The 27,823-nt window shown below is 42.8% G+C and overlaps 1 protein-coding gene across 6 annotated transcripts in view; it reads right to left on the bottom strand.

Moving 5' to 3' along the window:
* The window catches only part of FAT3 (FAT atypical cadherin 3), a 558,201-nt gene that overhangs the window by 454,621 nt on the left and 75,757 nt on the right, over positions 1–27,823 (bottom strand). Inside the window, exon 1 of one of the 6 annotated variants that reach the window (XM_074956547.1) lies at positions 12,247–12,537. The exons of the other annotated variants lie outside the window; for them this stretch is intronic. The gene's annotated coding sequence lies outside the window, so the exon portion shown is untranslated. Of the gene's footprint in view, positions 1–12,246; positions 12,538–27,823 lie in introns of those variants that run through there. 6 annotated transcript variants of the gene reach the window in all.

Here is a 27,823-nt window from a genome sequence, read left to right as displayed (position 1 = left end):
GGCCACTCCCCCAGCCCCAGGGCTGCAGCGTGGCAAGGAGAGACGCCTCTCCCCCCATCCCCATCGCCAGCCCCACCCCAGAGCCTGCACCCCCAGCCAGAGCCCTCAACCTCCTCATCCCAACCCTCTGCCCCAGCTACACTCCAAATCCCTCAGCCCCACCCAAGCCACACATCACCTCCATATTGGTGCACATAACAAAATTCATTCCGCACATGGATGGGAAAAATTAAAGAGAACATCAAACAGGAGCACTGCATGAAGAACAAGCAGAGAACAGCATGACTGAGTTGCACTGGCTGCAGAAATTAAGCAACACACATCCTTTCTCCTTGCAAGGAGCTTTGTGTTCTAGTTAAATACACTAAACATTAGAGCAGGTATGGAAAGCTTCAAATTTAACTCTGCTGGAACACCAGGACTATTCAAAAACATCCTGTTATCTACTTCCTGAAAGTATTACAAACACTGGGCAAAGTTTTCAGAAGCACCTACATCCCATTAACTTTCTGAAACCCAGAGCCAGTGACAATTTTGAAAGTGGGATTTAGCTGCTTTTGAAGAAGTTGTCCATTAATTCACTAATCCTCAGACACCTCTGCAGGAAAGGAAAATATTGGTTTTCCCATTGTACAGATTAGGAAACCAAGACAATTGGCTTTGCCCAAGGGCACACAACAAATCAGTGGCTGAGACAAGGTTAGGAATCAAGATATCCAGATCTCCCAGCAATATGCTCAATCTGCCAGGTCACCCTGCCTCTCTACAACACATTATAATGTCAGCAAAGTTCAGTTCAGAAATGTTTCCCAATACAATAGTGCTAAAGCATACTACAGGTGTCACAATTTCAAAAGAAAGGGTCACGCCATTATTCTGCCCCCTCCCTCCCGTTTTTTACAGTGGCTGCTATTTGACACAACATTTATCCACAGCACGGTAGCTGAGAAACTGCATTATTAGTTCCCTGTACTCAGAGTAGAAGAAAGCTACAGCAGTATCTCAGACACTGCTCCATGGGAACTGTTGCCCATATAATGGCAAACAATGTAAAAAGAAAAAAGTCTGACCACATTATACCTGTGAAAAACTAGCGGCAAATTCCAATACCTCTTCTCCATTGTAAATGGGCTTATCGCCTCAATACCCTATCACTTTCCAATGGCTTTCCTAAAGTCAGTGATTATCTGTGACTAAAGGTCAAACTGGGGGGGAGGGGGGGAGAGGCGGTAGTACTCTGCAAAGCTCCGCCCACAAAGGAAGCCCCACCCACACAAGACGCTACTCGCAGTAGATTTTGCAGATGTGTACACATCGTCTCTGGGATCAGCTCCTCCTTAATGCAGTCCAAATACACTCATGATCTCTGCTGCCCTTGGATTTCCTGCAGTGAGGCCGACGTGACCCCGCTAGGCTTCTTGAATTCCAAGAGGCTCCTTGTTGACTGAGGGATGGGAGAAGCGACAGTATTCTTGGAAGCCCACTCCCCCATGGTGCCAAAATCATCTGTCATGCACAGTACAGTATGAAGATCTTTCATAATAGGATCCCCCTTCTCCTTTTTTTACATGGTTTGACAAGCAGTGAAAGTATTATCGTTGCTCAGTACAGTACACTGGACTTCTGAGTTAGAACCCACACAACCAAATGGGACAATTTACACCTCTCAGAGCTGTTGTCCCAGGTACTGTAAATGCAGGCAGCGGATACTGCACTGACTTTATGCTTTTGAGGCTCTCTCAGTAGCGATAAGGGCAAGAGACTTACTATTTTTTTTTATTATTAAATGAAAGCTTAGATTCTGGAGAACATGATGGGTAGAGTAAGAGGTGCTGATACACTATACTGCCATATACCGGCGGTGTTACAGCCCTGTCTCAGACTCTGACCAGGAGCTCTCTTCAGCAGGCTATGTATATTGAGCCAGATCCTCTAGTGCACCTGCTTGGTTTCATAGGCTGCATCATCCCAGTTCAAGAGGGATTCTCAAGTGATGTGGAAACTCCTACACCAACCCTTTCCAGCTGCTAACATTGGGGACATAGCCAGAGAAAGGAAGCCCCTATGTGGTTCCTTTTCTGGCGCCACTAGCAGCTGCTGGAAGACAGAGCAGCCCTTCATCTGCTCTGCTCTACAACAAGGGGACCGTACTAGGGCACAGGGCCCCAAGACAAAGGCAAACTGCTACTTTTACACAACCTCTGTGGCAAGCCCGGGCCACATGCTCCTCAGCCACAGCCAAGGGTTTGTCCGCCAGTTTCCTTGATAAAAGATGGGGAAAAAACTACTAACCTGTTTTCTAGTACTCAGATATCCCAGTGTAGATAACAGTGTTTTGTTCCTCCTGTCTATACTCGTAGCAGAAAACCCGGCTGAAAGTGATGTTTCACATGTTAAAACACAGTTCACCTTTATAGACAAACTGCTGTACAATGGTTGTCACTTGTACTATTTCTCCACCCAGATCTGATCCTGCAGTCCTTCCTCAGGCAAAGTGCTCCATAAAGTTAACAGGTACTTAGCCTGAGTTAAGGGTGCAATATCAGCCTCCTTGGTTCTTTTAAGGCACGAGCAAAGAACAAAAAGTAGGGTTATGAAAGTAGCAACGTTAAGCAGAGTAACACAAATTTTGCAATATTATAAATCCACACTGAAAAAATCCTGGCTCAATTGTGATGCTAACTCTTATGGATAAAAAAAAATATGTTGTAAGCATAATATATTTCTATACATCCTTTATAAAGAAAGGTTCTGAACAGCTTTTGGCATTTGAAGAGAATGTCAATAAAGCAGAATGTACCGCAAAAACACTGTCTTACACCTGTCCCAGGAATTTATGTCCAAATGCTATTGTATTATCCTCTGTATTTTGTGTGTCTCTGGGGTGATGACTATATTTTATTAAATGAACTGTGATTTACTGCTTTTAAAGAGAAAGTATTTATAGGGAACGAAAGGAGCCTTTTTAATGCTAAGAGGAGCTGGCTCCCACTTAACTAACACCTTTAGGTAAATGGCCACCTTAAAATATATATTTATATGTACAGTGCATTTCATCTGAGTCCAACTGCAGTAATACTTCAGAACTATACAGTATTTGTCACCTGAAGTAATTTAAGTAGAGCCCTGCACGGATACAAAATTTGTATCCGCATCCAATCTACATTCCGCAAAAAGGATCCGCAGATATCCACAGATTTCCAGGGCTCTAGATACAAAATGTATATCCGCATCTGAGCCGCGAACCGCAAAAATGGTCAACGGATATCTGCATCCATATCCGCAAATGCACATATCCGTGGATATAAAATCTGTGGATTTGTAGGGCTCTATATTTAAATGTCTAAATCCTTGTTGCTCTAGGATATTCATAAGGCCCTAGCGGTCTCAAAAGAACAGTTAAACATTGATTTTGTTTGACATGTAAAAATATTTCCGCCCCCGCCCTCCCAAATGAGTTCTCAATATTTATCAAGTACCGTTTCTAGTAAACATAATTGATGTGTGTAATATGTACTGCAAAGCTATAGTGCTATCAAAAATCCAGATACACATACAGACATACGGCGGATACTACACATTCTGGCCACAATGAAACAACAGTAATCATAGCATACTACAGAACTGTTAGTGCACAGTAGCAGGGTCCACTGGGCTGATGTGTGTGCAGCAGGCTAGACTGTTATTAATTTACAACCCAGCTTGCCGCACACTAACTCTCAGCATAGATACATCCTTGGGATGACTACAGATTTCATCACCTTAGCTTAGGCACCCAAGTTGGAAAATGCTGACTTACAGTGATATTCACACGGTATAGACTGAGGGAGAAAGGCTTCTCTATTACAAAAAACAGTAGTTACAAGAAACTTAACCAAAACTACCAAGGTACCATAAAATATATATGTAATACTATTTAAAAAGACACATTAAGTATAAAACTACACTTCGCATCAGTCATTTTAAAAACATGGCAGATTTTACTTGTCACCCAGGATTTAAACAGCTTTTCTTCACTGCTGTTAGAGTCTTTGCAAACAAAACAGCATGAATTTGAAGCTGAAATGAATAGCGGCACTTCAATTCCTATTTAAACCGCATTCAACAATATAACTCCACTAACAACATGCAAGGTTTGCACATATTATGAAACATAACCTGCTCTTGGCTCAAAGTGAGCCGCACAAATTAGCTGACAAAATAATTTGCCTCTTGTTTTTCCTCTCTCGTAAAGAGAATAACAATCACTCATGAACTAAGGGAGAAACCTTTATTAAAGCCATTAGAATAACCAAGCATCTTTAATGTTTGTCTTGTAATGATATGCTAAATGCTCAGTATCCAAGGAAACAGTGTTGTAATGAAGTTGGAGAGTACTGTATAAATGTACCTCTTAAATCACCACATAGAATGTAAATTCCAACACCACTGGACAGTTTATTAGTGTGAAAACTGTCAATGCCGCTGATGCACTGATAGCTTAGACATGCTACAGCTTGAAAAAAAGCTAACAAGCTACCTTTAAAGAAAGGACCATTTTATCTGCCATGTATGAACAGTCTCCTCTTAGCATCTTGCTACAGAGCCTCTGCTTGTATCGTGTGATACTTCATGCATGTTAGCCACCTTTGTGAGTTGTTTGGGAGGGGAAAAAAAACAACCTTTAATTCTGAGCATCAATTAAATCTCACAACCAGCAAAAAACAATACAAAGACATTTTCATTTGCACACAACTTCCAAGTGGCGCTGAAATGTGCATCAGTAGAAATTTTACAACCTTCCACCATAGTTCCAGGGAACTAGTTGTCTGAAATTTATTTCTTTAAGGCTGAGAAATCAGCCTATTCATGGGCTGAGTTACAGCTGCTTTACTGAAAGTAATTTAAAAACAAATACTTATTTCCCATCATTTTTATCCCACACACAGTGTTATTTTCTAGGACCATGGGCAATTTTAAGGGCAGGAAGCCAATCTGAAACTGATTTCCACTTTGGGGGGGGGGGGGGAGGTGAGCACTTGTACCGTCGCACAGTATTTCTGTTCTTGAAAAGTTTCTGAGGTTCTGTTCAGGAAAACATTTAGTTGCTCTCATCACTGCCCGAGTAGCTTACTCCATATAACCACCTTAGTTTAAAGAAATTCCACTGTGTTCATTGACCCAGCCATTCTTTCACTGAGCTTTGGCGTCCTCTACTTTTAGCAGCTGACACAGCTTTGTTGTGTATATACACCCCAGAATTCCAACATCTTCAGTAATCTCATCTTTCTCCATGACCTTTGCAGCTTGTAGAATTCAAGTTTCCTCTTGGTGCATCATTTCCACATCCGCAATGCCCTTAATATAAGAATATAGACAAAATTCCATACATTATTTCAAATATTACCTCCAAAACATATAGGTAAGTGCTAGAACAATCTGCTCAAAACTCCTATCCGAATACTTATTCTATCAGAGAACTGGCTTTTTGCTGCTATTATGTTAGAAGTCTTAGCCACCCTATCACCATATCTTTCCTCCTACTTTAGTGTTTTGTCACTTATGGCTCTTGGAGGTTATCTCTCTTTTCCACAGGTAAGGTCATAGACTCATTACCTGTACATTCAGTTCTGAAGGCAACTTATCTGCCGTGCTCTTTTGGCCTCCTTGTATTGTTTAAGAATATCATTCTTTGAATTTTGCCGTCAGTAAATTTTGTCTCCTTACTGAACATTTCTTCTTCCAGATCAGTGACATATATATGTGACAATCCAGCCCAAATGCTGATTCTTGCAGCAATCCACTAATCTCTTCCCTCCATCACAAACTGTTTTGTCTCACAAATACCCTACTTCTGAATTATCTGAACTGGCTCTGAAACTCACCTTTTTGCCACACTAGTTGATTTTGTTAGATTAAGCTTTTTAGTAGGTTACTATACCAAAGAACTTTTGTTAAAGGTCCTAGAAATAATACCCATACTTCCTTGGCAACTCCTTTTTCCACTAACTTTCTCAAAATATCTTATTTGTTACACATGTGCTATTCGTTTTTCTTGTACTACATCTTAATTGCTGAAGTCATGCTCGTAGTCCCATAATTACCTGATTTTTCCCAAAACTGATTCTTAAAAACATAACTGATATTTCTAGCTAGCTGGGGTAGCTAACCCTAGCCTCATTTGCACTGTCCATCTAGCTCATCCATTTCTACAGCATTAATTTCTTAATTTGTCTACCTAACAGTAAGATTGGTCAATACAAGACAGAGTCCGAGACAATTCCACTCAAATTAACATCTTCCTTACTATTCAGAGCACTACAACGCCAAAACCAGCAGTTGTCCATAACTTCCTATGCTCTGGATGCAATGACCTAGTTCCAGTCTCACTGTAATTCAAGAAGATATACTGCAGGTATCTTATTGCCCTTAGCTGTATCTCCTCGATATAATCATAAGAAAAAGGGAGTTTCCAGTTTAACTGATTACCCATAACTGATTAGAAAAGTAATCAATGAGGAGGTCTTACTTTCCAGTAATCTACACATGCCAATCTGTTGAGCCTATTTCAACATCCGACATTAATGGACCATTTGGGACAGCAGCTCAAAGAGTCTCTTCTACAGTGATGATCATAGGGGCTACCTTATTACAGAAAGAGAAGGCTGAGTCATACAGCCGTTGAGTCTTACACCTTTGTAAACCCTTATTTTCTTTTCTGTTACAAATAATGATCAGATATCCATGGGGAACTCCAGCCTCTACTAGATGAAAGACATGGACTTCATTCATGCATTAAAAGCTCACAGTAAGCACTCTTTCTTCTTCAGCTACTTTTGGATGCTGGAAACCACTCTACTGTTCCTTCCTAAATACCAAAGTTTGTTTTGCTGCATCTTTCCTCTTTTCATTGTTCCAACAATACCTCTGATGTGGTGGATGGATATATGCACAAGGATTTTATTCCCTGCCCATATCTGTCTTCTTCATGCTTCATACATCCATTAACCTGAGGCTTTCTTCCAAGTTATTATACAGAGTTGTTTTTCCACCGTCCCTTTCCCAAGAGATCCTCAGCTTTGAAAATGGTTTCACAGCTGTAAGAAGCAGCTAAAAGATCATAGCAGGGAAGTGCAAAGAGGAAAATCTGTAGTTATCTCCATGAACTGAATTGGGGTGGGACTAATCCTGCACTGCCTCCGTATTGGACACATGTATTTAAAAGTCCCATTTACTGGTATGAAATAGCAATGCTGCTGTTTTGATGATGACAGAAGGTACAAGCAGAGTTAACTAGAAAATCCTCAGCAAGACGACTCTATTCAGACCAGGGCAAAACAAAGAGACACCTCCCTGCCTGGGGTACCTCTCCTGCCGGTACAAGCATTCTAGTGGTTAGACCTCAGGAGTGGCAGTCAGAACTTGTAAACTTTCTTCCTAGCTCTGCAACTGACTTTGTGTGTGACCTCAGCCAAGTCATTTATGGCCTGATACTGAGCACCTTTAGCTCATGTTCACTCCAGTGGGAATGTCATCAGGCGCTCAGTTCCATGGAAAATCAGGCTACTAACCTCTCTGTGCTTCATCTTATTTATCTGTAAGTTGTGCTTACTGCTTATCTGCCTCACAGGGATGTTGTGAAGTTTAATTAGTTTATGTCTGCAAAGCACTTCGAGATCCCTTGATGAAAAGCACTATATGTGTTCACAATATTATTGCTGACAGCTAAACAATCTACTTGGTGTCTGAGGGATAACTAGCACTAGCAGCTGAAGGAGGATTCCAAAGGGACAGTATTCCTTACTCGGCAGCTCCAGTCTCTGTGCTAAGCTGCCGGGGATTCCTAGATGTTTCCGAAAGATTATATGTTTCAGAGGCAGAGTTTCAGCACAATGTGCACTAGATTAGACATGGGAGTTAGCAGCAGTTACACCTCTAACTTGACCTTGAGATGGAAAATGTACTTATCTGGTTCTTTCAGCTAAAATAACTAAGTCAGAACATGGAGAGGAACAACAAAAACAAAAAGTAACAGAAAGGTTGTTGTTTTTTTTGAACACCCCAAATGGCTTAAAGTTGTTTACACTTCTGTATGCATTAATTGCTCAGGACACAGATTGATTTATTTATGGCTCAGAAAAGAATTCCCAGTTCTTAGGATTTCCACAGGACAAGCACCCCCAGTTCTGCCTGGCCACCTCAGCCAACCCACCATGCAGTTCTCCATTATAATGCTAATGCAGTTCAAACAACCAAACCCTGCATATTCTATTTATGCAGTAAGCCATTCTTTAGGTCACTTAGTTGTGTCAGTTTAAACGTCAACATTCCCATGCAGAAAAACTGATCTTTTATTTACTTGTGAGGGAAGAGACGGCAGAGAAAAACACTTCATTATAAAAATGCTCTTTTGTTTATTGGGGGGGGTCCCCACACCCATTGAAATACATGGGAATTTTTATTAACTTCAGTGGCCGTTGGATTGGGCTCATGGTGAACAATATTTTAAAGTTTTGAATATTTGTACTTTAATAATTGCATATTATCTTAGAAGTATAAAGCTCCCAACGAATTTGTGTTTTTACACGCGTGGGCACACAGAAACACACACATTATTAGAACCTGATCCAATGTCTACTGAAGTCAAGGAAAAGGCTGCATTGACTTCAATGGACTTTGGATCAGCCCCTTTAAGTGAATTTAAGGCTCAAATCTACAACCGTTAATCTCACAAATAGACCCATTATTTCTAAAGAGCTCCCCACAAGAGCAAAGGACGATGGTCAGGCCATTAGTGCTCAAGAAATGTGCTGAATTCCCAGTAGAGACACAGACATTTTTTGCAATTAAACTGAAAACAGGGTATTTTCATGCTTAATTGAAACCCCCCCCACACACACACACACATAAAGAAAATCCCATTTTGAGCCCAAATTTGAGACATCTTGTTAAAAAAACAAGGACAATTTTCAGCACAATTAGGCCGACATTTGAGCAAAGATGAAGACACAACCATAACACGTAAAAATTCAGTGCACAGGATTCCCACGCTGCCCTTGCAATGAGCCTCAACCCTGACCTGCAGGAACCGCTGTAGGAAAGTTCTACCATTTCCCTCAGTCTTTTGCCTCTCTGTACAGAACACTGAGAAGGGACACAGTTAAAATCAATTAGTGCCAACTATGCGAAATGCACGTCCATTAAGAACTAGAATGACACCACCAACTTATATCAGCAAGCCACTAAGACACCAGTTAGTGACAATTTTGGCTAATTACCATCAAGCACTACATTCAAGACAACAATCAAGATATGAAAGCACCGGAGTCCTTTATCAACCCTGCTGCCCACAATACAGCTCCCGTACCATCTATCACTGCAGACTGGTTGAATAACAGAAACAGCCAGCCCCGTGGGGGTTTCTTATTAGCAGATGGCACAAAAACTGCTCCCCTACTCTTCCGAGTGCACACTTTTCCGTGAGAGGGCTCCATCCTAGGAATAACTAGGAGGGAGTCTGGAAGCAGATAAATGTGTGTGTAAGGTATGTGAGACATAGACAATGCCCTGAGTTGAACAACCCTAAAAGTACAAAACCGGTGTTGATGACAAACAACCTGGACAGACTGTGGGGCAGGGCAAAGGACTGCAATATACAGAAAACTTATCCCTTGTTCAGAGAAACTTGGTACTCAGCTATAATCCACACTAAAATAGTGTGGCTCTTTCCCCCCCTCTAGTGGCTGAACCACAGAAGAGGTTCATGAATCTTCTGTGGCTGCTCCAAATGGATGGACAGGGTCCTTTTGCCACAAGCAATGGACATTTGGAGTTTCAGATACAGAGGTCCCTGTTCAATCCCCACAGACTAGGGCTGTTGTTATACAGTGAGAAAGCAGAGGGGCCAAACCATGACTTCTGAGGCGGATAGGATACGCCTTACGTTTAGGGACAGATGCACACTTGCAGATTTTAGAATTAGGTGGTCCAAGGAATACTTTGCTGTGAATACCTGCAGATGAGATAAAAATGAACCCTTTTTTTCCCCCTTCAAGAAGCACAACAGAATCAAACATTCAGCGACCAAGAACATCTCAAATTCCCAAGTGTTAACCTAGTTTGAGGACGAAGTTTCGTGCTTGAAAGTTACCTGCATGTCAATGAGGTCTGAATGAATCACTGGGAATCTTTAAAAAGAAAAAGGAGTACTTGTGGAACCTTAGAAACTAACAAATTTATTTGAGCATAAGCTTTCGTGAGCTACAGCTCACTTCATTGGATGCATTCAGTGGAATGTATCCGATGAAGTGAGCTGTAGCTCACGAAAGCTTATGCTCAAATAAATTTGTTAGTCTCTGAGGTGCCACAAGTACTCCTTTTCTTTTTGCGAATACAGAATAACACAGCTACTACTCTGAAACCTGGGAATCTTTAATCAATTCTATGTCTCAATGATCTTTAATCAATTTCCCCAGAGGCACACAACCATATGGCTATATGATGCCCTTCCATTTCTGAGAGAGAACACAAACAGGAAAAAAAAACTTCACGTCTTCACCAGTCATCGTTTTAATGTGGGAACAGTCAAGTCACTTTCCCTTGGTTGCCAGTGCTAAAATATGCTAACAACAAGGGAAGACTTGCAAAGAGCTCACAATCTGTATTCAGCATAATTAGCAGATGCCAATTTTCAACTTATTACTGCTTCTTCATTTCTATACTCTAAGAAGGACATCAGTGGCAACCTGTTATCTAAATGATTGTTTTCTTTGTATGGATATAAAGCAGCAATCATGGGAAAATACAGCCACAGAGCATGTGTTAGCAAATATCCATCCCATTTTGAAATGACATTAAAAAAAAACAAAAACGGTTGTTGTAAATGAAGAAATTCATGCCTTTAGATGGGCCCACTGTCTCTTTCTTCATACCTTGGAGTTTAAAGCACTGCAAACTAAAAGCATTGGGCATTTCGCAGAATTACCAGTTATTTAAATATGCACAGGCAAGACACAAGGCAAAGTAAGATTAGTAAAGGAGCTTGCTCAGCTGAATCTGCTACTGATCATTTTAAAACAGATGAAACAAAAGCACTTAAAAGGATGCATCTTCTATGCAGAGAACCAAAAACTATAAACGAATAAATAAAATGGAGCCTTTCAAATTCAGTACCTAATAAAGCAATGCAACCTTTAAAAATGTTACTGACAAACCACCAAAATAAACAGAATGTGTGACAGTTAAAGGGATCAATCTATAGTAAGTGCATACACTTTCATTCTGCAAAGCCAGAATATGTTTCATAAAACAAAGCCCTCTTGAACGAAGAGCTTTTAAAAGGATGGACATATGCAAAAAATTTCTTTGCTCATCTAAGTTATGGCTTTAACAGGTTATTACAGTATAAAGATCACAATGACACAGTCCAAACAGCATCTTCCGCTGCTTTGTGTTTAGTGAAGGTTTCATTCCTCCCATAACATTTTGTATGTTTCAGTATATCATACACAATCATACACATACAAATCTGATTGTGATTATAAAGGATAAATGTAAAAGCCTTGTAGGCTGTCCTTGTGCACAACCACTCATTTTCTTCTGACAACCTTAGATAAAAAACAATCAACAACTTAATTTTCTGCACAATACTTAAGAAGAAAGAATATCTCACATGCTTCTCTAAGCCCATATGCATGCACAGTATAGGATAGCTTCCGTGCAAACCTATTCCCCCCCCCCCCCAGGTTAAACTGGTCTCTGTGGAAACTAATAACTTTCCACAGTATGCACTGTAATCCAAGTAATAATTTTAAAACTGGCATAAGCTGCAGCCTGCTGAACTAAGGCATTCTTACCTTGCAAAGAGTGTTTGAGTATATTTAATTACTGTAAAAGGAAACAATGAACATGCTGCCAAATAGAGAGAGAGAGAGAGAGAGAGAGAGAGAGTGTGTCTGAAACACAGAGCATATTTCTGAGTTGGGGAAGAGGAACAGAAAGGATAAGATGCAAAGTTAATATTTTGTCTTTATGCTTCAACCAACATTGAGTCAAGTGGGGGAACTACTTGTGATGAAAAGGAAAATTTTCAGGAAACAACAATTTTTCCTCAGATGTAAAGAGCTTTGACTGGATGATGTACAATAGTGTAAGTCAAAAACCCTCATATCCTTCCTCCTCATGAGCCAATTAGTTGCAAACAACAAACAAACATTGCACAAAACAATGCACGAAGACGTTTAACAGAAAAATTACAGAAGCCCTTACCTTTTAGTCAGAATAAGTGACCAATAAGCATAATAAACTCAGTGGGCATGGTTGCTGTACACATCTCTCTGTGGACTTCTCTCTAGCAGTCCCAAAAGCACTGAACATAAAAAACTCCAGCCTGCCTGCTTCATTCTTCCGCAACAGAGATACATGCTACCACGGTAACGAGGAAAAGCAACAAGAACTACAGATCTTAATTTCTTAAAAATCCTTGTGCTTATATAAGAAAAGAGAGGCAAAAATAGAGCATACTTTCACTGAGAGGAACTGGCCTTGGCTGTATACCTAACCCACAGCAGAGGATCATTAAGTTTGAATTTCCCTGCTTGCAAGCTTTCTGGATACAAATAAAGTCGGTCTTTAGGAAGGAGGGGGGAAAAAAAGCAAATGCCTGGATTGGGGGAAGGGGAGCAAAGGAGGAGGAGGAGAGAGCTCCTATGTGACATACATATGGAATGAGCATTAGAACAATGCTAACAGGATAGCCAAGCAACTGCTCTCTATGGCAGCAGTTTTCAAAGCAGAGCTCCGCAGTTTTGCAAGAAGGAGAGGAAAACAATAAAAATGTATTATTTTTTCCTCCACAAAAAAAGGAATTCCAAATTCCAAAAATGAACGGGAATGAAACAATAAGTTGCCAAATTCGGCAAAAATTGCCTTGTCCGCTTTCCAGCAATGCAGGCAGAAGCCTGGATGTCTAATGCTCTTACATTTTATGCAGCTCGCCATGGGTTCGTCCTCCCCTCCCCCCCGCCCAACGAAGCTCTCGGTCCCAGGGGGTAAGAATTCCAGTGGACCCAATTAACACTGTACTTTGCTAGCTCCTTAGTTTGATCGATATAAAATAAGCTGTTTTATAGCGGTGTTGAAGAATAAAGCAGCCATCCAATTTGTGACTGTTAAAGGTTGGGGGGTTTTCCACCTCACCCATCCATCTCAGAATGATCCAACAAGAAGGAAAAAAAATCCACCAGTGCAAGTGAGTGACAAGCTATTTGGTAGAAACTTGATAAAAGCATAAGGTTGGTTACTCATTTCAATGAAGGCTCCACCGTATATTTAAATAGAACACATCTTTCAAATCAGTGGAGAGAGAACAACTCTCAAACGGACTTTCACCAGGTCAATTTCTATTGTCTAATATACCTTTTAATGGACAGGAAGTTTGACGATGGGTTTGGGGATTGTATCAGAAGCACATTTGTTTTAAGTGGATTCCCCACATTATGATTGCATATTTCCATAAATAAAATGCATTAACAAGTTCGTTGCTTTAAGAGAATTCATCAGTAATGTGTTGACTGGCTCATTCCAATAGCACGTGCCACAATGCACTCTTCAAACGATTTTAATTTGAAGGGGAAGCGGTTAGGAAGCAGTAACCCTCTCTGGTCCTATTTTCACTGATCTATCAATCACAGATTGCCATGTAAAAACAATCTGCTACAGGCTTCCACTATGGAGGAAAAGTAATTATTAGACTTAACTGCTGCCATTGCAAATTAATACAATCCACTCTACAACTGACTGATACAGTTTGCACAAGACACATTCATATAAGAATGATCTAGTATTGTGTTTAAATCTGACCTGTTTGTTTGGGAGTCTCAAGTTAAGAACTTTTCTCCCCTGCACATATTTTTATCCATTTTTTTTAAACTCAGGGGAAATGAAAGACAGTCACTAGCTAGGCAAAGGCAGACATTTTATTTCGCACGACCTAGTGAAAATCAAAGCTAACAAAACCCAGAAGTGGACTTGCACACAAATACCAACTTCATCATCAGTATCTGCTATTTCCTTTTGTTTCTGGTGTGGCCCTAATCTACAAACCAACCACAATAAAAAACACTGAACTAGTTCATTGACTGAACAGCTGGGTTTACAGCAGCAGACTCAAATCCATCCTGTTAAATTAATGGGAGATCGCATTTCCATAAGAATAAGGTCAATTCAGAATGTTCCAGAAGATAGATATTCATGCAGAAGTGCTACTGAAGATACTGAAGAATTAAATAAGGGAATTAAAAAACCCATGATTAAATAATTTTAAGGTTCTGATACTAACTGAAGCGAGAAAAAAACAGAACAAAATACTGGGATTTAATGGCTGTCCTGCATTACCTCTGAATTCCACTCTGTTGGGCAGGTTCCCCAACATCTTGTATGTTATTTAATAGTCACAAGCCACCTTATAGTGTTATTCCATAAGATATCACATTCTGCTGAGCTAAATTACCCTGCAGTTTCAACTGAAAGTTCATTTCTTATCGTAAATGGTGGTGTAATGCTAACTTCTGTTTTGTTACTTTCCTTCCCAGAAGTGGATGCACTTTAGTGGTTCACAAAATAAGCTCTCTCTGTATACAATGTATCTCAGTTTAAGTGTATGAAAACCACTGGGATCCCTTCCAAACAATGCTTAGCCAAGTTGTCCTACTGAGGATGCCCACCAAACTTTCAGCCTCCTTCCATGAGACAGTGAGATATAAGATGGCAACCTCTCACAAAAGACATTTTATTTACATGGATCAGATGGGATCTAATGAGTATTTCTGTATTTGGGAGGGTAAAGTATTCACAACTTTAATGGGGGCCACATAAGTAATTAAGGCCCACACAAGCAATTAATCAATCTCTCTTCCCAACACTTCTGTAAAGTAGAACAGTGTTAGCACCACATTATACACACAGGGAACTTGAGGCACAGAGAAATTAGGTGATTTCCCCAAAGCCACAGAGAAAAGTCTGGGGCAGAGCACAGTAGTGAACCCAGATCTCTCAAGTCCCAGCCCGGTGTGTTAGTCACAAGACTGCTCTCCCTGGGTGTAGACTATAAAATGTGAAATATTTCTAGAGTTAAACTGTTAGTCCCCGAAAACCTTCAGGCTCATTCTAGTCTATTTTAGGTACCACTCAAAGGGCTGGTGATGCTAGTTAAATGCTGAAAAGGTGGAGAACCCAGCTTCCTTAGAAACTCCCTTCGTATTCCTAACTGCAAGAGCTAAGGGTCAATGGGGCCTAAAGGCGAGAAGTAGTTCCCATCAGTCCTAAAGGTTGAACTCTTGGGGGCCAGCAGCTCAGCATCCTCAGCAGAAGTTTCTTGGCAGTGGAACATACTCCTTCTCACGTTCCCCACAGAGCACGGGCTGAGCAAGCTTCGCAGCACAGAGCAATACACACTCAGCTATTCTCAAAGTTTTTGACAACACCCACATGGATCTCTTTGCCAATGGGCAGAGGGTGACTAATTATTGGGTTGGCTTCTTTTGTTGTCTACTATGTGAAGTACAGTATATGCTTTTTATACAGTACCCATGTATCACAATCACCAGCAGCAAACAAGAGAGAGAGAGAGAGAGCACATGTGCAAGAAGAATGAAGATACTCGGGACACTACATCAAACTGCACATTTCTGTTTTAGTAGAACATTAAAATGGTCATGTGGTGATTCCACAGGGGAGGTGTGAGAATCTCAGTCCCCCATTGGTACCATATTTCTGAGCTGGAAGGAAGCCCTACAGAAGCAGTTCTCATAGTTATGAGAGAATGCTGGAAAATGTTACATCACTATAACCAATGCAGTAGTGTCTTCCTGTGTCTGCAGCCAGCCTCACACCCAGAGAGAAGCAGCAGTTACCAGAGCCAGGGAAGAAGCCCCTGGGCCCACATCTCCCACCGTAGCAAACCATGCACCTGCTGAGTTTGAGGGGCAGGAAGGCAGCTTGCCTTTGTCTATCCAGGCTTAGAGCAAGGGGTTCCCACATATCGGTCCCCCAGAAAGGGGTGTACATTGGGCCCAACTACCTTAATCCTGCCCTGCATGCAGATTCTCCTAGCCTCTGGCTCCCCTTCAATGGCACTTGAATGCCCCACTGGGCTCTGCAAGACTGGCTACCTGTAAGCATGTGATTCACCGGCCAGCACACCCTATGGAGGCTGGGCATGCCATAGCAGACTCTCCTCCTTTAGTGCCCCTGCTGACTGCTGTTCTGGCCCTATGGTGGTCTGCTTCTTCTTGCAACTTGACACCTCCCCCCCCGGCCAGGTCACATACTCCCACCCCTTCTGGTGCAAACCAACAGTCCAACAACTAACAGTCCATCAACTTTCATGCTGGACCCTCAGTCCGACCCTGAACTCTGGTTCATATCCCTGGGACCAGGGGGGTTTCAGTCGTCCTTACCCCTAGTTGGAGAGGGGGGTTCCGCTCCGCCTTCCTCAGTGGGCTGGTGAGAGAACACAGGTTCTCCCACTCCACCAGGTTCCAGTCCAGGGACCTTTGAGGAAGCAGCCAAGGACTGACTACATAGACCCATGGCTGCCTCCTGGACCACTTCCCACCTTGCCCTGTCTTGAGCCTTGCCTCAGCCAGCTCCCCCGTCTCTAAGCCTCTTCCACAGGCTCACAGCAGGGCTTCTCAGCACTTTCTGCAACCCAGCTGGTTCTGCTGCAGGAGAGTTTGCTCCACTTCCCTGGCAGGGCAGTCCCGGACACAGCTGTCATCTTCCTGCTCCCTGCAGGCCCCTCCACAAGTGCACCAAATCCTAGGCAGATTCACTTCCTGCTGTTTCGTCCCAACTGCCTTGGGCTCCCTGCTGGAGATCTACCTTCCTTCCAGGAGGCTCTATCTGCCAGCAGTCCCACCCTGCTTCCTGACTCCAGCCATGCTTCTCTCACTGAGAGCCAGAGATCTACTTTCCTTCCTGGTCAGGCCTTAGCTGGGGAGGCTCAGCCCTTTTAGCCTTCCAGGTGTGACACTTACTGCAGATGAGTGGGGTGAGGCTGACTGCGCCCTCAGGCCCTCTTCAGGCCAAATGTGGGATTGGTACATGCCACCATACCTCCCCTCCGTGGGATTCAGATGCCCCCCTACGCCCCTAGGGTTCTGGGGGACAGATGAGGGGGAAGAGAAAATGATGACACCTTCCCAACTGCTACCCACTCGTGATGCCAAAATGAAATGCCACGGAATAGACCACACAAATCTTAGTGTTTGGTTTAATATAGTTTAGAGAACAGAGTGGTAATACAACATGAATCATCCTCTTCTCTCATCATTTGCTTAAGTTACCCGGAAGCCCACTCTACAAGAGTAGTAATGAGCACCTAAATAAAAGTCCAAGCTAGAAAGATTTATCAAAGAAGCAGAGCTGCTACTAAAAGAGAAAGGCCAATCAGTATTTACTGCTTTGAGGGCAAGAAATAATGACCAGTGCTAATGGAGTAACACGGTACACCACAGAACTGCGATACTAGCACTCTGGAGATTTTTCCCCTTTTCTCCCCTAAAAGAGAAAATTATATTAAAAAAATATCAGCACTGAACTAAACATCAGAGTTCTGCAATTTATGCAGATGTTTCCCCAACACCTTTGACCCCAGCTACCAATAAGGGAAATTAAAACAGTAGAAGATACACATTGTTTTACAGCATGTAACAGCTAATTCACTTTATTACAAGCATCGTCAACTCTGCTCATTATGTAAACCTTGCAACTTAACCGCTCCTGTACTCGAAGACTTAAAGCCTGAGGGGCAATATTTGTTTAGGTGGCTTAAATTGATTTTTAGAAGATACTGTTTTTGATGATTAAAAGGCAAATAAATTAGCAGATTTTTCTCTCCCTTTTCCTTTCAATCCTGTTTAACACAGGATTATTTTATTGCTCGGGCATGTAGGAAAGATATCAGGAGGGCCAAATCGCACCTGGAGCTGCAGCTAGCAAGAGATGTCAAGAGTAACAAGAAGGGTTTCTTCAGGTATGTTGGCAAAAAGAAGAAAGCCAAGGAAAGTGTGAGCCCCTTACTGAATGAGGGAGGCAACCTAGTGACAGAGGATGTGGAAAAAGCTAATGTACTCAATGCTTTTTTTGCCTCTGTTTTCACTAACAAGGTCAGCTCCCAGACTGCTGCGCTGGGCATCACAGAATGGGGAAGAGATGGCCAGCCCTCTGTGGAGATAGAGGTGGTTAGGGACTATTTAGAAAAGCTGGACGTGCACAAGTCCATGGGGCCGGACGAGTTGCATCCGAGAGTGCTGAAGGAATTGGCGGCTGTGATTGCAGAGCCCTTGGCCATTATCTTTGAAAACTCGTGGCGAACGGGGGAAGTCCCGGATGACTGGAAAAAGGCTAATGTAGTGCCAATCTTTAAAAAAGGGAAGAAGGAGGATCCTGGGAACTACAGGCCAGTCAGCCTCACCTCAGTCCCTGGAAAAATCATGGAGCAGGTCCTCAAAGAATCAATCCTGAAGCACTTACATGAGAGGAAAGTGATCAGGAACAGTCAGCATGGATTCACCAAGGGAAGGTCATGCCTGACTAATCTAATCGCCTTTTATGATGAGATTACTGGTTCTGTGGATGAAGGGAAAGCAGTGGATGTATTGTTTCTTGACTTTAGCAAAGCTTTTCACACGGTCTCCCACAGTATTCTTGTCAGCAAGTTAAGGAAGTATGGGCTGGATGAATGCACTATAAGGTGGGTAGAAAGCTGGCTAGATTGTCGGGCTCAACGGGTAGTGATCAATGGCTCCATGTCTAGTTGGCAGCCGGTGTCAAGTGGAGTGCCCCAGGGGTCGGTCCTGGGGCCGGTTTTGTTCAATATCTTCATAAATGATCTGGAGGATGGTGTGGATTGCACTCTCAGCAAATTTGCGGATGATACTAAACTGGGAGGAGTGGTAGATACGCTGGAGGGGAGGGATAGGATACAGAAGGACCTAGACAAATTGGAGGATTGGGCCAAAAGAAATCTGATGAGGTTCAATAAGGATAAGTGCAGGGTCCTGCACTTAGGATGGAAGAATCCAATGCACCGCTACAGACTAGGGACCGAATGGCTAGGCAGCAGTTCTGCGGAAAAGGACCTAGGGGTGACAGTGGACGAGAAGCTGGATATGAGTCAGCAGTGTGCCCTTGTTGCCAAGAAGGCCAATGGCATTTTGGGATGTATAAGTAGGGGCATAGCGAGCAGATCGAGGGACGTGATCGTTCCCCTCTATTCGACACTGGTGAGGCCTCATCTGGAGTACTGTGTCCAGTTTTGGGCCCCACACTACAAGAAGGATGTGGATAAATTGGAGAGAGTCCAGCGAAGGGCAACAAAAATGATTAGGGGTCTAGAGCACATGACTTATGAGGAGAGGCTGAGGGAGCTGGGATTGTTTAGTCTGCAGAAGAGAAGAATGAGGGGGGATTTGATAGCTGCTTTCAACTACCTGAAAGGGGGTTCCAAAGAGGATGGCTCTAGACTGTTCTCAATGGTAGCAGATGACAGAACGAGGAGTAATGGTCTCAAGTTGCAATGGGGGAGGTTTAGATTGGATATTAGGAAAAACTTTTTCACTAAGAGGGTGGTGAAACACTGGAATGCGTTACCTAGGGAGGTGGTAGAATCTCCTTCCTTAGAGGTTTTTAAGGTCAGGCTTGACAAAGCCCTGGCTGGGATGATTTAACTGGGAATTGGTCCTGCTTCGAGCAGGGGGTTGGACTAGATGACCTTCTGGGGTCCCTTCCAACCCTGATATTCTATGATTCTATGATTCTATGAACACAATACATCCAGCACATTCACAGCCACATAGCTAACAACAATAAATAAATAAATAAATCCTGACTTCAAAGCACTGGTATTCAAAATAGGAACAACTGAACATACATGCTGATTTGGTCTTTATACAAGAATGAGAGAAATGTCTGAACATTTTAAATATTTACCAAACAAGGCAGTTTGCATCATGTTTCAGAGTATTGGTTTATACATACTTTCCATAGATATGATTCATGGAGATCAGTAGGTTTGGATTTTTTTTTCCTTTCTCTTTTAAATTACATTTTAATCGAGGAATAAACAGAATGAACACGTAATGGTAGATTTAAAAAAAAAAAAAAAGAGTAAAAACAACCTTTTACAGAGCTTAGCATCGGAGAAGGTTAGCCAGATAATTACGATTTACAACTGCACTATAAACCACCGTGGAGGTTCAGCTGACTAATGCGCTATTGTGTAGCAAGTATCAAAGATAAAAGGCCAATTTCCTATTTAGAAATTGCATTTCAGTAACTTGCAACCACCAGCCCATAGGCTGGATTATTAGACTCCCACTCTCATTAATCACGGAGACCCATCAAACTATTGTTGGGAATTTCTGCACCCCATTTCCACTCTCCTCATCTTAGTCCCACTCAGGAGTTCACTATTAAACATCTGTACACAACTATACATAAAAGGATAACTCAGTTATCTATCATACAACAATGCTCACAGAGAAAGAACGGCCCTAAGGTTAAAGCTGTGAACCAGAATTCAGGAAATCTAGGTTCAAATCCTGGCTCTGCCACAGACTTCATTTGTGACCTTAGGCAAGTCACAATCTCTCCCTGCCTCGGATCCTCTTCTATAAAATAGGAACATTCCTCCTCCCTTCATCTGTTTTGTTTATTTGGATTATAAATTCTTTGAGGCAGGGACTGTGTCATACTATATTTATGCACAGTGCCTCACTCAAGGAAGCCTCAAACAAACAACGACATAGGCCCATACAATGTGGAAGAAAGCAGGGAGAAGGAAGACAAGCACAAATAAAAGCACCAATACTAGATGTAATAAATTGCTAAGTGGCATGTCAATGATCCCACAGTGGGGCTGGCAGAATCCCAAAGGCAGCATAGGTGGAAGAGGCCACATCAGCTTTACAGTGTCTCATGAAAGAGCGCAGGAATCCCTAGGTCATGTCCTCTGGCTTTAACTGACCAAGAGATGGTGAAGAGTCTTGTGAAAGGTACCAGAATACATAGCGAGAAGACAAGGACAAAGATCCACATCTCCATAATAAAGCGGTAAAAGCTCTGGAAGGAATAACTTTGTAGCAATATCAGCATCTGAGGCCTAGTTGCAGGAAAGAGGCATGAGGATCATAAATGTTCCAGGAGACGCCCTGCAAGACAGCAGACAAAAGGAGCCCAGAACTGGCAGATGAGAAAAATCCAGTGTTTTACTGGAAGAATGTACATGAGAAGGAAGGGGCAGGGATTATGGGTAGCTTGATATCACTGGAGAAGGAGGAACCATTCAGTAAAGGAGCCAGGCACTAAGGAGTCACACACCTCACAAACTGGCTTTCAGTGGAGCATGACCTACCAGTAGTCAGATATTCTAAGTTAAGCATCAGTGGGCCGAGTCAGTACTTGCATGGGGAAACCCCAAATGTTGCAAAGTGGTGCTGGTCATTCAGTGGGTGAATTCTTCTCTAAGACTCAGTACTAAGCCAATTCTCCTTTCACTCAAGATGTAAAAGCGAGGCCTGGACAGGGCCATGGTCATTAGACAATCCCATGCTAGTTCTGTGAGAATAAGGGTGTTAATCTTTGATCAACACCCAGACCTTGAAGATCTAAGTTTTGCATAACTGAGGCTATGCCTACATTACAGCTTATGTCAGCATAATTTATGTCACTCGGGAGCGTGAATAAATTGCCCTCCTGAGCGACGTAAGTGACACTGACATAAGCACTGGTGTGGACAGCGCTATGTAGGTGGGAGAGCTTCTCCTGTCGACGACATAGCTTCCACCGTTTGCAGGTGCTGGAGTAATTCAGCCAACAGAAGAGCTCTCCCCTGTCAGCTTAGTGCAGCCACCTTAGAGAGTTTACAGCAGCGCAGCTGCATCAGTGAACCAGCGCCGCTCTAAACTCTCTAATGTAGCCATGCCCTAAATTTCCCCAGAACGAACTCCCCCTCTTTAAGCTGACACTGCGGGAGATTCAATGCTGCGCTTCTAAGACATTCAGCACAGAAAAGGAAAGAGGGGCCATTCCCAAGGTGGTTTTAAGGCCACTTTGTATTCTTCTAATCCTGGGCTGCTCTGGGGGCTGGAAAAAAGCCCATCTAATTTATGGCAGCCTCCTCAGCGTGTTCTATGGGCCACACTGCTGTGTAACATGGCCCCACCTTCAACCCACCCCTCCACCTCCCGATAGCAAGGCTTGCATTGGGATCCGCAGAAGGCAGCCTCACAGTTATCTTCCACAGCCCCTCTGCAGGGGCAATCCTCCCAGGGCAGAAAAAGGGCTTTTTAGGGGCCCCTTTTACACCGCTCCAGTCCTTTCACCAAGAGTAAAGGGGCCGAAGCAGGGGTGAGATCTCACCCCCTCACATACTGGTGAAGAAAGGTTACCACAATCCATCCCAGAGGTGGCAACGTTTCGTGATGGGCAAGTACTGACATGTTACGAGTTACACAAGATATCCCAGAGAATGAATATCCATAAAACACAGAAGTAAGGGTAAAGGAAAAACCAGAGTCCCAATAATACCCATCAATACATCCTGCGAACTCGTGGTGTCATACAGAGTGGAAGCTGACGGGGAATGAGGCTCACTGTGTAGGGCAACTTCCACCTTCTCTCTCTCTCTCTCTCTCTCTCTCTCTCTCTCTGTGTGTGTGTATATACACACACACACACACACATATATACACAGAGAATGGAACATATATATTCTTACTATATGTTCCATTCTATGCATCCGATGAAGTGGGCTGTAGCCCACAAAAGCTTATGCTCTAATAAATTTGTTCGTCTCTAAGGTGCCACAAGTACTCCTGTTCTTTGTGCAAAAAGAATATGTTTTTGTTTAATTGTTAACATCAATACCATACAGTGTGAGTAATTAGGTTTATGGAGGTTTCCTGGAAGAGGCAGTGGCGAGGCCAGCCTCTCAGGGCAGATAAGTGATGGAGTTTTGTATATTTTTATACATTTGTTCAGTGCCCAGAAACTACAGGCACTTAGAACCCTTTAAATAAATAAAGCATGTTGGAGTCATTCAACATGAAAGGCACTATATAAATTCAAGTTAGCTGCTATCGATGGAAACGGTTATGGAAGATTTATACAGGATGTGGGGATAATTTGAACTGCCAAAGAAGAAACGAAATAAAAATCAAAAAAAAATTATAAGGCCAACAGCCATTCAGCAAGCAACAGATCAGGCCAAAGATCTGAGAATAATTCAAACAGCTACGGAGGGAGAAAATACGCCACCACTCCTTGCTATGATTTGCCCATGATAACAGAAGAACATACGTCCCATTATAGGGAGCCCAAAACGGGAGATTCTGTAACCATGAGCCAGAACACGCAGTCATATATAATTAATGCAGAGTATTCTGAAAATGAGCTTAAAACGTAGCCAAGAGCTTCCCTTTAAGGAATCCTCCTGCAGTGCTTCTGCAAGGCACTGCTAGAGAAGCAAAAGGTATTAAGATGAAGAGAAAGGGCCACACTTTCTGCTGGTGCAGGTGGAATTTTTCTCATTTAAGTCAATGGAGCCATAATAATTTACACCAGTAGAGACTCTGACACAAGATTTTTACCTTTCTGAAATGAGAGAAAGAAGTTTTAATCCAATATCTGTAATTCAAGAGTGCAAAACACTGGTCTAGACATTTTTACAACATCTTAAGGGTGAAATGAAGTTACAAGCAGTGATTTACTGAGATTTAGACAAGTCGGTCTTCCGCTGATTGTATGCCTGAAATTTTAGAGGTACTAAACTACGATGCAGCATTATTAAGTGACAACACAAATCAAGGGACATTAGCAATTTTGTCATCACATTCTACTAGTGTGTTTGACTCCTTAGGTATTTATAAGTTGATCTGTGCACATGTAAAGTTAGTTGATAGTTAAACTGCCTTCCATTTTGCAGGGTCACTAAAATACCTAGTGCTCTTCATTGCAGGTCTGTATTTCATGTTTGTGCATGCACAATGTGGTCAACAGAAACGAACTCAAATTCTATAAACTATGTAGGACAGAGCATCAATATGATGAAACTGATTAAAAATGGAATATGTAACAATTTATCTGGATTCTTTCCAGCACAATCAATCAATCCCAGGATCATGGAGTAGAATATAATCATTTACACATGCACAGGCCCTTCTGACAGGGTACACAGGCCCCACACTCATGAGGAAGACACCAGAGAAACCCTATGTGTGGGGCTAGCCCCGCCTCTCCAGCCCTGTCAATCACGTATGGTAGGAAGGAGACCTTTAAAAAGAAGGAACTGCAGTCATCTGGGGGAGAGAGATCACCCTAAGCAATAAAGAGCTGGAGTAACTCCTTAAGCGGCATGGGGAACTCCCATGCAGGAGATCTCCACTCTGACCCTTTGGGGACTACAGCAAACTCCCAGGGTAAGCCTGACAGAGTCAGCCCCATAGCCACCCAGCCAGAAGGACTCCTAGAAAACTGCTACGCAGACAGCCCGGTACTGCTGGCCTTTTCCCCTTTTGAGTTGACTCCATGAAGAAGTTATTCTCAAATGCACTGGAGCATTTATTGCCCTTTTGATCCCCCACTAGAAGAGACACAAGAAGGCCCACAAAGGGTAGAGTCCCCATTGCAAGGACTAAGAAACTGGGATCTGAACATAAGCTACCCAGTGCAGATAACTGAGTGTGGCCAGGGTCTCCCACGGTCTGGGTAAAAAACCAAAGAAGGCTCTTTCAGGTTCTGAAAATCCAATTTCAGACTCTGCAGTAGAATGGAAACAAAATAAACCCACAAATATGGAAATGCAAATCAGGTGCAACTGTCAGTCTGCGTGTGCAAACATAGTTTTCGCAAAGGCAAAATGCATTTCCCCGGGGCAGATTCTGAAGGTATGTTTTCAGCTACAAGGTGAAAATTTAGAGCCATTCCATAACTAGAATAAGCATTACATAGTTAAAGCTGTTAAAACAAATGCCATCAGCTGAAGGGACTTTTTCTTTCACTAGCACTTCTCTTTCTGTGACATGAAAACAATGAATTTAGAAGGCTGACCACCTTACTAGATTGGTCTGAAAGAGTTAAGTGCTTCCCTGCTTAGATCTTTTCCTTTCCTGAGTCTCATGGTAAGTACTGGAAGATTTATGTGCAATGAATTTCCAATTACTGATCTCCACCAGCTGGGCTGTCAATCAAACTGTCTATACACTGGATGTCTTCACCTCCCTGTTTCCTTGTTATGCACACATGCTCACAAAAGCATATAATTCTACACAGAGATTCCCATCAACTACAGTAGGTTAAATGTTGTCTTGGCCAGCCCAAGCTTCCACAGTCCTCAGTCTTTGGCTTGGCTTATTTTCTGCTCTGCCCTAGCTACAGAACCCAGGAGAGCAATCCCAGTGGTGGATCTGAAAGACCAAAAAGAATTTTAAAAGCAGAATTACATTTTCTGTGACCTTTCTCCCACCAGCAGCCCTCAATGAGGAACTGATGGATTGAGGGAGGAAGCCAGGCTTCTTTTCACATCAGGAGACTGGTGAGAGATTTTTAAGATGTTACAACTGCTCCTTGAACTCTAGGACATCAAAAATCCCCATATGGTGATGCAAAAAGCAAGGTTTAAAAGGACAGACAAAACCACTACTTTCTGCAGACACTTCACCTCATTTCATCCAGGCAGAAGCGCATAATGGTTTCAGACCAACTAGACAGGCCATCATTGGCAACATAGCAGGAGCGCCAAAAAAGCATTCTAGGGTTTGTCTACACTACACAGCTTTTAGCAACATGGCTCTATTGCTAAAAGTCAGGCAGTGTAAATGGTGTTTATTGGCACTTTTGCCGACAAAATACTTCCACCCCCTACGAGCGAGGTTCACGTGGTCGACAGGAAAGCACTCCTGACGACAACGAGCCGTTTACACTGCCACTTCCCAAGGCAAAAAACTTTTGTCTTTCGCAGGGGGGAGGGGAGCTTTTTTAAGCACTTGTGAATGACAAAAGTTTTGTCGTTCAATTGTCAGTGGAGACATAGTCCTAGGATTCTCCTGAATTAGGTGGCCCTTGGTGCCATGAACATCTCCCATGCTCCATCTCATATCTAGGGTTTCCCACCCCAGATACAGATGAGCACACAGTGGTAAGTCAGGACCTCCAGCTTCTTTTTACCACTTCCCTCTCCCTCCCAACCCAGACATAGGGTCCAATTCCCTTCACATGGAGAACAGCAGCAGCCACACCTGGAAAGAGCCTTCACACACCCCTTAACAGGATCACTTGCTTATTTCTGAAACACGCACTCTGGATTTCTCTTGCCACATTTGTTGTGTCACCACTTGCAGCTGGGCTCCCCACTCCCTTTATGCTGTCCCACTCTGACCACCCCTCAGATGCCCAACATTGCTTTACAGAGCCCATTGCCTCACCTATCTTCCTACTCTCCATTCTCTCTCTTCCTCTAACAATCTCCTCCTCTCCGACTGCCCCCAAGAAAGGTCCTCTAACACTAAGATTCTGTACCATAAATAAGATTCTTTTATTAAAAATGGTACAGAACATGAATGACATGTGCCCGTAAACCACCTGATCACTGTTGTTTGGTGTACCCTTTCCCCCACCCCTTTGGTTGTTATTTTGTCATTTTATCTTGCAAGCCGCTCAGGGCAGGGATCAAGTCATCCTGTACATTCATACAAAGATCCCTGATCTCTGCCGGGTTGAAACACAATGTATATACATAAATAATATGGGGAAAATGGGTAGCACCACATTGTGGTTTAAAAAGGATCTTTGGCAGAAATTCAGGAAGGCTTATGGGTCATTGTATCTCAATTTAAAACTAAATGGAGCAGCCTGCACTACAGAATCAACAGTTCACTCAACCCCTTCCTAGCAATGACAGTGGCAATGAGGAAACCAGTTTGAATAGTACAGTACAGACACTAAGCCCATGCTCTCAAAAGAAGAGTCATGGAAGCTACAAAGAACTCGGGATCTAAGCTGCTAAAGCAGTACACTAAGGGCATGGCTACACTGGAAACGTCAAAGCGCTCTCGCAGCAGCGCTTTGAAGTGCGAGTGTGGTCGCGCGCGAGCGCTGGGAGACAGCTCTCCCAGCGCTCCTGGTAATCCACCTCCACGAGGGGATTATCTCCGAGCACTGGAAGCACGCCTCCCAGTGCTCGGAGCCTGTTTACACTAGCGCTTTAAAGAGCTCTGACTTGCTGCACTCAGGGGGTGATTTTTCACACCCCTGAGCCAGCAAGTCAGAACGCTATAAAATGTAAGTGTAGCCAAGCCCTCAGTCGACCCCACCTCTCACATGAGCCAAGCATTCTGCATCCACAATCTATTCAGGTTCTACCAGCTTAAGGAATAATAGGATAGCTGGATTCCTTTTTTTTTTTAAAGTAATCGATGAAAATCTGAATTTTTGCAAGCTGTCTGACGTAAAACAATGAGAGAACACATGTGTTTTTGCCTTAGTTTACATTGTGTAGTCCCCCTTTTCTTACATTGGGTTAACTTGTTTTTCAAAATGATCTACACACAGAATTTGCATGAAGCCAAATTTCACAAATAAACTCTACAGCACTATCAGCTCCTTGAGAACGCAGACCTGCTTCAGTACTTAGACCAGAGACCACGGAAAACCTAGAGTCCTACATGGAGCGCTGGTGCTGACACAGCAGATTTTCAATCACAGATTTCTAGTGTCCAGTCAAGATTGGGACCCCAGTGTGGAAGGCATTGCTCAAAACACAGAAAGACACAATGTCCTGCTTTTG

Source organism: Natator depressus, chromosome 1 (assembly GCF_965152275.1).
Source record: "Natator depressus isolate rNatDep1 chromosome 1, rNatDep2.hap1, whole genome shotgun sequence".
Classification (NCBI taxonomy): Eukaryota; Metazoa; Chordata; order Testudines; family Cheloniidae; genus Natator; species Natator depressus.
Note: the sequence above shows the minus strand (reverse complement) of the source record. Positions and strands in the feature narration are given on the sequence as shown.